Below are 14,068 nucleotides of genomic sequence, written 5' to 3'. Positions count from 1 at the left end.
CCAAAAGTAACCCACGTTAAATTCCCACCAGGAGCCCTCGTAAAAATTCCTGATTAAACATGCGTCACTTGTGCAGTAGCGTCGATCCTCCAGCAGGTGGTGACATTATGTCATTTGTTTTAAGCCGACGAGAGCAACAGGGAGATAATGCATCCAACCTGCACCCACATTTCTCCAACTAAGCGCAGAAATGAATACACAGACAGAAACGCACGATGACAGATACACGTAGAAACACAAGCATACACAGATGAACGCACACAGGCAGAAACACAGACAGAAACATAAGACACACACATACAAGCACACAGATATAATATGCACAGAGGTGCGCGCACCCACAGACTGGCACACATATTCAGCTGAGCACGTACCTAAGGGAGACTCGATCAGATTGGGATGTCTGTACTGCACAGTTGGGTTGGACTGAAGGCCCTGTTTCAGTGCTGTATGATTGTACGAGTTCGCATTTAGAAAGGCAAATTAAATATTGGCATTCATTTTGAGAGCACCAGAATGCAAGAGGAAGGGGATGCATGATTGAGGCTGTATAAGGCTCTAGTCGGACAGCATTTGGAATGTTGTGAGCATCTTTTAGCCCGATCTCTAAGGAAGGGTGTGCTGGCCCTCGACGGGGTTCAGAGGAAGTTTCCAAGTAGCATGTCATATGAGAGGTGGTTGAAGTCTCTGGATTGTACTCGATAGAGTTTAGAAGGATGGGGAATCTGATTGAAACTTCCAGAATACCGACAAGACTGATTAGCGTGACCCTTTTAGAACTGAAATGAGGAGGAATTTCTTCAGCCAGAGGGTGGAGAATCTGTGGAACTCATCGCTGCAGAAGTAGTGGAGACCAACTCATTGAGTGTATTTTAGACAGAAATAGATAGCTTCTTGGTTAATAAGGGAATCGAGGGTTACAGTGAGAAGGCAGAAGAATGGGTTTGAGTAACATGATCAAATGGCAGGACAGATTCGATGATGGGCCAAATGGCCTGATTCTGTTCCTCATATCCTACACCCTTCCAGTTTCCACACTAGCCATGACTCCATTTCTGCTCCAAACTTCAGATTCCACGTCCTTACAGACACTAGTATAAAGAATCTATTACATTCTTTAGCAGAAGGAGATGAATGAACTGTGTGTGTGTGTGAGTGTGTGTGTGTGTGTGAGTGAGTGTGTGTGTGTGTGTGAGTGTGTGTGTGTGTGTGTGTGTGTGTGTGAGTGTGTGTGTGAGTGTGTGTGTGTATGTGTGTGTGCGAGTGTGATTGTGTGTGTGTGTGTGTGTGTGGGAGAGGCAGAGTGGAGTGATTTCTGACAGATCCTAACAGAGTGATTCACTGTAACGAGCTGTCAATGTCGCTCTTCCAGTTGTTCATAACAGAAAGAAATAAACATTTTTTATATTTCAGAATATTCTTCATTCATTCGAAATCTCTGTCTGTATGCATTATCACAAAAACAATTCAGTTCTATACAGTTGCACATCAAGTAACAAACACGAAAACAAATCTTTGAATCTATCAATAAAACACTTGTCTTACTCGTACAATACTAACGTTTACTCATTCTTAGGTCATGAGTAGGCTCCAATAACAGAACAGACACCCATTTACCTTCAGCAGAAAGAGCTCAGACAGTGGTCTTTCCCCAGTGCACCTCGGCGGCAGCTGCCTCAAGCTTCAGTGCATCCCTTATCATGTAAAGGATGTGTCAGTCTGCAATACTCAGTCGGGGGCAATTCCTTGTTCTGGAAGACCAACAAGTTTGGGGCAGAACAAAGAGCGTTGTTCACTGACCTGACGGTCCTCCGCGTGTGTCCTTGTGTCATGGAGCAGCTCAGGGCGAATCTTGGCATAAACCATTGCAACTTCCTCCAGACTTGCTTTGCAAAGGCAGATTCCAAAAGGAGATGTATAACAGTAAATACCCTCTCCAAAGGCAGCGTGCGGCGGTGCAGGCTGACCGGGTGTGCAATGTGGATCTGACAGTGTCCCTCTCACCACCAGACGGCTTGTGATGTTTTGGTGATTGTTAGAAAGTTCTGGTGATGAGCAGTTTGCCAAATTACTTGAAAGTCTGCTCAGGGAGCCACCCGACAGGATCCACCTTTCTGTCAGTGTCTCGAGGATGCTATGTGCTGACCACTTCCTGATAGACTGGTGGTCAAAGGTGTTTCGATTTGCAAGTTTATTGATGCAGGGTAGGTGACAACACGGGATGCTCCGACGATTTGGAGCATTCTATAGAAGCGAGGGCAGGCCCATCGATCACAACACTGTTGGCAGGTAAAACCTCGGTGCACAGTGACACTTGGTGTTTATGGAGCGAGCATCCACACACAGCTTGATGCAGCCACACACAAAGGTGGCTCTCAGGGTGAGGGCAACGCTGGCTAAATTATATCCCTTCCTTATCCAGCGTTTTGTACATGTGATCCCACCAGACCCGGACTGCTTTAGGCTTCCAGATGAAGTGGAAAATAGCTCTGGTGACTGAAACAGCACAGGTTCGGGGAATGGGCCAGACCTGCACCATGTCCAACAACAGAGAGAATACCTCACCCCTGATGACCAGGTTTTTACCCACAATGGAGAGGGAGCGGTGCTCCCAAAAGCTCCATTTCTGCTTCCTTTTGGTGATGCGCTCCTCTCAACATTTTGCGCATGCTCTGAACAATATCCCGTGCACCTTCAGGTTATCTGTCCTGACGGTGAAGGGGATGAATGATCAGTCGGCCCAGTTCCCAAAGAACATAGCCTCCACTCTTGCCTTGATTTACCTTGGCTCCCGAGGAGAATTGAAGCAAAACGTCATCCAAGGGAGGCTTTGACTTGCTGGCCTCCGCTGCATGGAATAGTCACCCCTCTCATGCTAACACTCTTCCTGACGGACACAGCAAAGACTCTACACTACACACAAACAAGTCAGGAGAGCGGGGATAGCCCTGCCTGACACCCGACTTGGATCAGGAAACTTTCTAATTCGCACCCATTGATTGAGACGGTGCTAATGATGTTGGCGTGGAACAGTCAGATCGAATTGCAGGTTCCCTCCCCAAAACTGTTTTTGGAGAGCATATCTCGCACGTAGGTGTGTGATACCCATCCCATCATAGGCCTTCTCCTGGTCCGGGCTGAAGAGGCAGATATCCACCCCCATATCTTGCATTTAAGCGTTTGCATCCCTGAGGAGCATGAGGGACTTCTACGTTGTCATGCTCGGTACAGCACAGGGTTGGTCGGGGTGGATCACGTTGACCCAATTGGCGATGACGTCAACAGAATCAACAGATACCAATTTCCAATGCGCTCCCGCTCCCCCTCCTCTGGTAGATCAATGTGATACTGCCTTTCATCATGGATTTGCACATGGTAGCTACCAGAAACAAAATGGTACAGACTGCCAGCATGTCCTGGCCAAGCTCGGTTGTACTGTGACTGTCAGGTAGCCTTGTTTCCCTTCAATCACAAAGCCTGAGTGTGGGCGGAATATATACCCAATGGCGTCTACGTTGAGGGTCACTTTTACCTGCAGATGGCTGGGTCCAAATCCCAAAGGGGTCCATTCCGTCGGTGCTGCCACCTTGAAGCTGCAGGTGCATTTCCCAGGAAGATCAGGCCATCTGCTTCTGGGACGTGAGGGCTTGTGCAAATGGATTGTCACATTCTGGCCCTTCTGTGCAAGGAGAGTGAACAATAATGCTGCGGACAGGAAGCAGAGTGGAGCCTCACCTATCTTTGGCCCCAGAATAACATCAGGAGTTCTCCACATTGCTTCACGCTCCTGAAGGTCATGTTGATGCAGCCACCACTGGGGGAGTTCTGCTAGACAGAACATACCTGTTGTTTGGAATCCACAGCAATGCAGGAGGATTCTCTTCATGAAGAAGACTCCGTGTAATCAGCGATCCATCCTCCACCCTCTTCGCAGTCACACTGACTGAACTGTGGACCCCTGAGCAGAGGTCATATCTGTGGTTTGGTTTGATTCAGAAGGCAGCAGAAAGAACCCTCAATTAATGCCTCATCGCCAGAACTTTCCAACGAGCACCAAGACATGGCTTGTCTGGTGGTGAGACGGGCTCTGCCGGTGAGATCCTTTATGCATGCCCGGACTCTCAGCCGCACCGCACGCTGCCCTCGAAGCGGCTGCAGGGGGGACGAGACTGTCACACACCTCCTTCAGGAATGTGCCTATGCAGAGGAATTCTGGAGGGGAATGCAGTGGTGTTTGTCGAGGTTCGGCCCACGCAGTCATTTGGGCTCTGCTGATGCCTCAGCTAAATATATGGACATATGCTTGATACACGTACAGACCTGTATATACAAATGATAAATTCTGATCTCCTCATATAACTGTTTACGTATCTATGGCATGACCAACTGTACAGACCACCAAAATTATTTTATGAATAAAGTATATTTTTGAAATAAAAAAATATAATGATTAGCTCCATCTTCCTGGTTCTGCTGACAATCCAACGATGAGAAGGCGTCTCACATCGGATCAGTTTGAACAACCACACAGTTTCAAAGTACACATCGACAATTTCAATGCATTTCTGTCATTGCACTGAGAGTAATCGCTGTGTGGAAGAAAGCATTGGTTGCAATGCAGGAGGAAGGCATTCTGACATCGTTGGACGGTGCGAATAAATGAGAAATGCACAGTCTCACCTGTTCACAGTGTTTTCACGGGAGGGACGACAGACCTGTTCTCATTGAGCACAATCCTGTGAAGTGTAATGAGTGAACGTCGCAATTACATGTACAGGCCACTAGAGGGCAGTGCGAATCTGTGATCAATATTAAAAATGAGGGCTGGAGGAGGAGTGATCTTCCAGACATTGTGAGCGACTGTCAATGTGAGAAGCTTATGACAGAAACATAAACCAAGGCTCAGCTTCTTCTGCAACTTTAACCGGAAGGCAGTTCAGAGTTAGACGTAAAGCATGCATTATTCCAGTTGTGTACTCTTATAAAAATAACATTTGTATCTGATTCCTCACCAGAGCTCCGTGGAAAATTGCTTTCACCACTGTCCTTGCAATTTGATAATGTTCCAAATTTGCAAAATCCTCCTGATGTTTTCCACTCTGATGGCCACGGAGGTGACTGGAAAAGGCGAAGTGAAGTAACTCTCCCCGTTGGATAGTTGTTAGAGAAATGGGAATTGTGTCCATGAATTGCTCTTTTGCCAGTACAGCAACCAACGTGCGTTGGTATAGACAGCTCCCGAATCAGCCACCCCAGCTTCTGGTGATGGCTAAAAGAGATGATGATCAGCCCTAAGAGGATCACCGCTTCAATCAGTGGAGATTACAAAATCAGTACCCTGACTGTCAAAGACACCAGACTTAATGACACCGCCACCTACCTCTGTGCAATGAAGGCACAGTGTCGCAAACAGGTGGACGGCGTGTACGAAAACCTGCATGGAGTGGGAGTTCCAATACGTTGATTTTGCAGTATCTGTGTTACTAATTCTGTGCCCCAAAAGCCGAGATATGAGAAATGAGAACAAAATTCACCAGAAAGCATGGAACAGCTTAAGTTAAAGATGGTCAGCGGTGAAGACAATTACACATGCAGATGGTGATGAAGGAAGTGTATACTTGCACATCAGAAAAATGATAGAGAAAAAAGGAAAGAATAGAGATACTTCAACAATGCTTGCAGTGGGCAGTATGTTGGGAAGCTGTTGAAGAAGAACTGGAAGTAAGCGAAAAATAACAAGCATGATGCGCAGAGTTTAAAGGTCAGCTTAAATCACAATAAAAGGAAACATGAAGAAAATATGATAGATTTTCTTTGGAAATAATGTTACCATCACTGAATACCCACTGTCAACGTTCTGGGGGATTTAATGACCAATAACTTAACAGGACTCACCACATAAACACAATGGGTACAAGAGCAGGTCAGAGGTTCGGATTACTGTGGAGAGTAACGTATTTCCTGATTCCCTAAAGAATGCCCACCATTAACAAGGCGCAAGTTAGGAGTGTGATGGAATTCTCTCTAACTGCCTGAATGAGTGCACCCCCAACAATACTCAAGAATCTTGACACCGACCAAGACAAAGCAGCCCGTGAGATTGGCACAGCATCCATAGGCATCCACCCCTTTCACTACTGACACTCAGTGTGCACAACCTGCAAGTTTCACTGCTGAGGTTTACCAAGGATTCTCAGCCAGTACCTTGCACACCCACTACCATTTCCACAAGGGCCAGGCGATATATGGGAACACCACCACATTCAAGTTCCCGTCGATGCCACTCATCATCTTCACTTGGAAACTTATCGACGTTCCTTCACTGTTGCTCGGTGAAAATCCAGGAAATCCCTCACTAATGGCATTATGTGTCCACACACAACACGTGTGCTGCAGGGGTTCAAGAAGGCAGCTCGCTACAAACTCCTTAACGTGGCCGAGGAATGGGCAATAAATGCTGACCAGTCAGCGACACCCACGTCTCACAAACAAATTAAAAAAACAGGCTTAACAGTCTAACCATAGAATCCCTACAGTACGGCAGCAGGCCATTGGAACCATCGTGTCTCTGAAGAACCTCACACCCAGACTATTCCTGCATCTTCTCTGGCTAATTCACCTCGCCTTCCACGTTTGGACTGGGGCTGGATTCCAGAGCACCCGCACGAAACTCACGCGGACACGGGGAAAATGTGCAGACTGTCACCTGAGGCTGAAATCAAACCAGGGTCTTTGGTGCTGTCGGGCAGGAGTCCTCACCACTGAGCCACAATGACATCGTCTCTGGCATGTTTCCTGGGGATTCATGATTTGGTATTGCTTCAACTCATAAATTGTGCATTTTCTGGTGCTGCAAATTTAAAAGAGGTCTCATCAGATTATGCATTAGTCACACTCACTGGAGCAGGTGGTAACCTCGTCTTCTTGTGGACTCTTGGAATCATCATCAGCACTTACCTTCCCATTTATATTTGTTTCATCTGTAAACATAGCAGGATTTGCATCTCACGTTGATGTCTATCTCTCCTCTTACACCATTCCCATTCAGATGACGGAAGCGTTTACCATATTGTGTTTTTTCCTTTTGAAACATTTGGTAGTCCTTCATGGGAGTGACGAGCAATGCTGACATCTACCTCTAACTGTCCAGAACAATGTGGCCATGAGCCATTAACTTGACAAACTGCAGTGCATCTGATATAGATATAGGAGTTACATTTACAATAAGGTAAAGTGAAGTTAAATAATTGCGATTATAATATATCTTCCCAGTAAATGCAGCAAAGCAACATACAATTCTACTGTTTGATTCACAAAAATTGCCTTGAGGATTAAAGGTTTGGTTACGATTCAGGAGGAACATCGTCTGAAATCTTTGGATGCTGCAAATGAAATTGAAATGCAGATTCTCAGCTGCTCACAGTGTTCAACTGGGAAGGAGGACATGTCTGCTTTCATTGAGCAGTATCGCGTGAAGTGTAATTGGCGCGAGGCTGTGAATGCCGCAATTATTTGTACTTGCCACTAGATGGCAGTGTGAACCTGGGATAAATATTGACGCCGTCGGCTGAAGGAGGAGTGACCTTCCAGACCGTGAGCACCTTTCAGTGCCAGAGGCTTGTTACAGAAACAAACACCAAGACTCAGCTTCTTCTGCAACTCCAACAGCAAGGCTGGTGTGCGCTAGACATCAAGTGTGCATTGTTCTCGATACCTTACTTGTGCAAATGTAACAATTGCCTCCAGTTCCTCAACAGAACCCCGTGGACAATTGTGTCTGCCACTGCTCTTGCAATCTGATAATGTTCCGAATTTGCAGAGTCCTTCTGATGTTTTCCACTCTGACTTCCACGGATGTGACTGGAGAAGGTGATGTAATGCAACTTCCTCCGTGGATAGTTGTTAGTGAAGTGGGAATTGTGTCCATGAATTGCTCCATTGCCGCCTCGTCGAGCGCAATACACTGGTACAGACAGGTCCCATTTCAGCCACCCCAGCACCTGGTGACGGCCAAAAGGGAAAATGATCAGCCCGAGAGGATCACTGCTTCGATCAGTGGAGATTACAAATTCAGTACACTGACTGTGAAAGACGCCAGACTTAATGACACAGCAATCTACCTCTGTGCAATGAAGGCACAGTGTGACAAACAGATGGGGAGCGTGTACTAAAACCAGCACAGAGTGGGAGTTCCGGTATGGTGAGTTTGAAGAATCAGTGTTACTAATTCTGGACGCCAAAATCTGAGACAATGGAAATAACAGCAAAATACACCAGAAAGTATGGAACAGGTTAATTTAAAGATGGTCAGAAGTGAAGGCAATTGGAGATGCGGATGGGGGTGAAGGAAGTATATATTTGCAAACCTGAAAGAGTGATGGAGAAATGGAAAAGTGGAGAGATACTTTAAAAATACTTGCAGAGGGCAGAATGATGAGAAACGGTTGAAGAAGACATGGAAGAATTGAAAACTAACAAGCATGATGTTAAAAATCAGGTCAAATCACAGTTGAAGGAAACATGAAGGAAAATTGTGGCATGTCCTTTCACACGATGTTAACAGCACCGAATTCCCCCCACTGTCTTTCTTTGGGGTGTTAATGTTTTAAAACTCTGCTGGACACAATTCAGAAACGCAGTGGCGGCAAAAGCAAGTCAGAGTCTAGTGTTAATGCGGCGAGTACCGTACTTCCTGTCTCCCCAAAGCCTGTCCACCATCTACAATGCACAGCTCGGTATTGTGATGGAATACTCCCTAATTGTCTGGATGAGTGCAGCTCCAACAATTCTTAAGATTCTTCACGGCATCCCCGGACAAAGCAGCCCGTTTGATTGGCACAGCATTCACTTGTTCAAAAACCTATAATTCCGGCCCCGCAATGGCATTGTAGGTCAACCCAGAGCAGGTGAACTGCCGCAGTTCAAGATGGCAGCTCACTCCCACCTTTACAAGGACAACTTGGGACAGGTAATAAACGCTGGCCAGACAGCGGTGCCTCCATCCTACAAATAAAAGACATTTAAAAAAGGTTAATAATTACATAATCTAAACATAGAATCCCTGCAGTGTGGATGGACGCCATTCGGCCCATCGAGATCACACCAAGCATCTGAAGAACATCACACCTAGACCCAACGTAACCCTGCATCTCCTACGCCTAATTTACCGAAACCGCCCGCCTTTGGACTGTGCGAGGAAACCAGAACACCCACAGGAAACCCATGCAGATTTAGGGCGAACGTGCACACTCCATCATGACAGCTATCGGAGGCTGAAATCGCACCTGGGTCTTGGTTTTATGAAACACCAGTGCTTACCACTGAGCCACTGTGCCATCATCTTGAGAAGGGCTGATGAAAATTCACGATTCGCTTTTTCTCCCAGTCATAAATTGTTAATTTCTTGTGCAAATTTCCTGGAAATCCCACCAGAGTATGGTTTGGTAGCACTCTTTGAAACAGTCTGTGACTTTGTCTTCCAAGAGACGCTTTAAGTCATAATCATTACCAATTGCCATGCTAGTTATTTTCGTGTCACTTGTAAACCTGGTAAACATACACTGACATTAGTCAGGATTTGGAATTTGTGTAAGCATGCACCTCTGCCCTTTCAACATTCCCATCCAAATGAGGGAGACTTTAACAGATTATCTTTTGTTTTCAGTGAGAAGTCAGTTAGCCTTGTACAGTCTGAGACAATGTGGCGGTGAGCCGTGTGTTTGATGCACTGCAGCGTATTTGATACTCATGCAGGAGTTATGTTTACGATGGCACAAAGTAAAGTTAATGAAAGACAGTTGCAACGTATCATACCAGGAAATGCAACATTCGATTGTACTGTAACATTTTTTAAAATTTTATTTATTTATTTCCTCATTATTATATCAGAATGTCCCAGACTCACTGGTCCTACGCATCAGCTAATGGGACTGTCTAAGACCAAGACCAGCTTTGTTACCTGAGACACCACAGTTCTCATACTCGAACAGGATGAACGAATTCCTATTTGTATAAATGCTTATAGAAATAATAATCGATGTGGGACAACGTTTGGTTTAATCTCTGTCCTTACCATTGTTTATAGATGAACCAATTTACTTTGCTCTTGAAATAACTGCACAGAGACTGAAATTTCGTCACCAAGTCACCCTTCATTTATATGTGGACAGGACACTGGCCATGGCTAGTCTGTTTGGAGTCTGTCCCTGATGTGAGGCGACTCAAAATCTCGTATGTTTACCTGTTGCCCAGGGCTCCATCGATTTAACAATCCCAATGAAAGAACTCATAGTCAATGAGATCCCCCTGATTCTAATCACTCCAGTTGGTGAAACAAAAATAACAAAGAACCGCAGTTGCTGGAAATCCAAGACAAAATCAAACAACCGGAGAATGGCGCAGGTCTGGCAGCAACTGTGATGAGAAAACTGAGTGAACTTTCCAGATCCAGTAACCCGTATTCTGAACTTTGTTAGTTTATCACATCAATCATAATATGAAGTGGGGCTCAAATGAGCTTCAAGCTGATTGGCTCATCTGAAGAACAAAGGAGCCTGGTACTCATTGGCTTTCACACGATGCCTTTGCCAACAATGGTCCAACGAGCAGAGATCCGGAAATTACTCAACCTGAATTACCCAACTCTTGACGAGAACCATTTTAGCTTCAGCCAGTTCTGTTCACATTCACCGTGAACTCTCTGCAAACATGTTACCAGGAGCTCTGGGTTTACTCTTCACAACTGCAGCTGTTCTCACTGGTAGGTTGAACACCTGTCTATGTATGTGCTTCAGCTCTTTGCTGAGAATTGCATGTTATTCAAGCACTTTGCAGAGTACAGAAGCAACAATACATTCTCCCAAATAAAAAAAAAACATCTGGATCTAAACTTGCCCCAATAATGAGCAGAGTCTGACAGAAATTAGCGAATGTAAATGAGCCATTGGCAATGGAAAAGTCAGGGTGGAAATCCAGGCAGGACTAAGGCAATTTAGATGATTTTACCTAGGGGAGAGTTTTATATCCACCAACATTTTTCATGTTTCGCTACAGGTTTCGTGAGATGAAATAGGAAATGATCACCACATATGAAATGGAATCTAGTTTGACTTCCCTCATTTATTTCTCGGTTTATTGATGAAAGTACATGGGCGAATTATGGACGTTAAGTATATTGTCGTGCCTTATTTAATTTTGTATAACTCCTGGCTCTTCCAGGGCTTTGTCGTGGTGATTCAGTCTCACAAACACCGGCTGCAATCAAACTGAATGAGGGGGACGATGTGCTGTTGTTCTGTAATTACACTACAACAAGCAGCAATGCTTACCTGTACTGGTACCGTCAACCTTCCAATGGATCCGTTCAGTTTCTGCTACAGAAAGACCAATACAGCGAGAAAACGGGGAGCTTTCTACTGGGCCGGCTTTCCTGGAATTTTGATCCTGTGAACCGCACTATCAAGCTGAATGTGTTGAGTACAGAACAAACAGACTCCGCAGTGTATTACTGCGCACTGCGTCCCACAGAGAATGAGAACTGGGCTGACCCTGCACAAAAACTGTAAGAGCATCTCTCTACATGATAGTGTGTTCAACAAACAGTGAGATCCGGGGTATATCTGAAGTGGTTCTCGAGCTCACAGTGATATCTGATACTTGACATTCGGACACAAATCTTTAACTATTATAAATCCATTATTGAAATAAACGAATAGTTTTGTGAACGTAAAACAAAAAGAAATTGTGCATTTGATGATGTTAGAAAATGCTGTGACAGCGATGAGCTGCTATGGAAAATTCAACAGCTAGTTTTGATCCAGCAAAATCTTCCAGTAAAATGGAACTGCAGCATTCAGTTTGAGAGAATAACCTGCCACAGGATTCTGATAATGAAACATTGGAATAATCTGAACAATGGCAAACATATTGTGCATTCTTGAGTACTGTCCCTGTAACTTCACGTTAACCATTCCAGAATGGCACGTTATCGATTCACGGGTCAAGGATAACGCTGACATGTTTCAAAATATGAAGAATTAGGTTGGATATAACTCACGTCTGAACCACACTAACCAATTAAAAGCATTGAGTAGCGGCTGCCTAATGAGTCAGAGCCGCCAGTAAAAGTCTCAGTCACTTGAGGTTTCTGTTGTTAGGCTGGACGGAAATGAGCATTTTTAATCCTCTCAGCAAATTTCTTAATTCTTTGTCAGCGAATCACATCTGGATATTTAAGCTGTGAATAGACAATCGGGTTGCTCTTCTCCTTATGGTGATAACTGAGAAAAACAAGGTACTATTTTGGTAGCTCGTCACAAAAGTAAATTTCCTGAATTTGGGCATTCGATCCAGTAAAGTGTGATTCTGCAGAATAGAAGATGAACGTGGGGCTTGGCATTGATCAGGAGTTAGTACATTCTGCCAATCAACATAACGCTTTTGTTATGGAAAAAGTGAAACCTTTCGATCAGATCACACGTGAGACGAAATATTGAGAAGTCGACATTCACAATGTCCTTCCAATCCTATGTATGGCATTGAAGTTTGAAAAGGTTCAATTTGTCGTCTTGGGTTTCATTCTGAAGGAAGTGTAATTGTCATTATTTGATGTTGGTCATCAGACGTGCTGCATGAAAGAACAGGGCAGGGTCTGCTTGGAGTCGCTGAGCTGCAGCGATGTACATCACCCATAAAAAGTGCCGTTCAACTCGTCGTATTCCAGAAGCCTGGGTAAATTTGACCAGAAGTTCCTCGTCGAAGTTGTTCAATCTGTTGACTTCAAAAGACTCGCACTCGGCATGAAGGCACATTTCACGAGATTGGATTATAAAATGGAGGAATAACTGTGAATGAAAAGACTGAAATTTCCAACAGGGAAAGAGATGACAATGAAGCAGCCATATTGGAAAAAATACGGTTTGCTTTCCAGAAAAATGCTAGGCTTTTGAAGACTCAATTTTTTAGATTACATTACATTACAGTGTGGAAACAGGCCCTTCGGCCCAACAAGTCCACACCGACCCGCCGAAGCGCAACCCACCCATACCCCTACATTTACCCCTTACCTAACACTACGGGCAATCTAGCATGGCCAATTCACCTGACCTGCACATCTTTGGATGGTGGGTGGGAACCGGAGTACCCGGAGGAAACCCACGCAGACACGGGGAGAACGTGCAAACTCCACGTAAATAGTATCAATTATTATCTTCGCTTTTTGTTCACGTTGTGAAGGTTACTATTCCCGCTCATAGCTCGGTTAACAACTCAACTCTGCAAGATAGCTGCTAAAACATGATCTAGACTGGAGCTGGAAAGAACAGCACATCTGAGTGCGACCCAGGTGGACATAGGTGTCACTCCACCACGTTCTGGTGGATGTTACAATGTGTCTAAACTGGTCTTGATTCTCAAATCACTCGTTAAAGCGTTCGATTTCAAGCGAGAAAATTCCTTGTCATTGGCCACTTTTCTGTGGGTCCTGGCATGACTCGTACCAAGTCCAAGATCCACACTTAAGACCACGAATTTGGCCATTGCTGAGGGAGTTGGAATTACTTTTTGGCTTCGACATTGGTGGCATTCCTTTCTACAATTCCTGTTCCAAGTTTCAGCTCGTGCGTGGCTTTTCTCAAAGAGTTGTGTCCCTGGATGCAATAAATTCAAGTCAGTTCTTCCTGGACGACGGTCCCCCACGTGTTTAAATCTCTCCCATTTCTGGAGGGAAACCTTCAGTATGTCTTTGAAAAGCTTCCTTTGAGGTTTTAGTACTCCTTCGAGTTCAGCGAAGATGATTTACTTTCATAGTCATAGGTTAGGCATCCTAACACATGTCCAAATTTGCGGAGTGGGATTTAGGTGTTCGCAACCTGGATGCTGGGGCTATTGATGATTTGAAGGACGTTGATGCATTTTCTGATGGTCTTCATATCTGGTCACTGTTATAACTGAATTCAGTGCGCAAATGTCTGATCAACAAAATGGCTGGAACGTCTCTTGGATGATGTAGCAATTTTTGATTGCCTGTCTCAGGTATTGGAACAAACTGTACTGTGCGGAGGATGCAACA

Source organism: Chiloscyllium plagiosum, unplaced genomic scaffold (assembly GCF_037043375.1).
Source record: "Chiloscyllium plagiosum isolate Xiang-an unplaced genomic scaffold, Cpla_swu_hap1 HiC_scaffold_27, whole genome shotgun sequence".
NCBI lineage: Eukaryota > Metazoa > Chordata > Chondrichthyes > Orectolobiformes > Hemiscylliidae > Chiloscyllium > Chiloscyllium plagiosum.
This window is presented reverse-complemented; position numbering follows the sequence as displayed.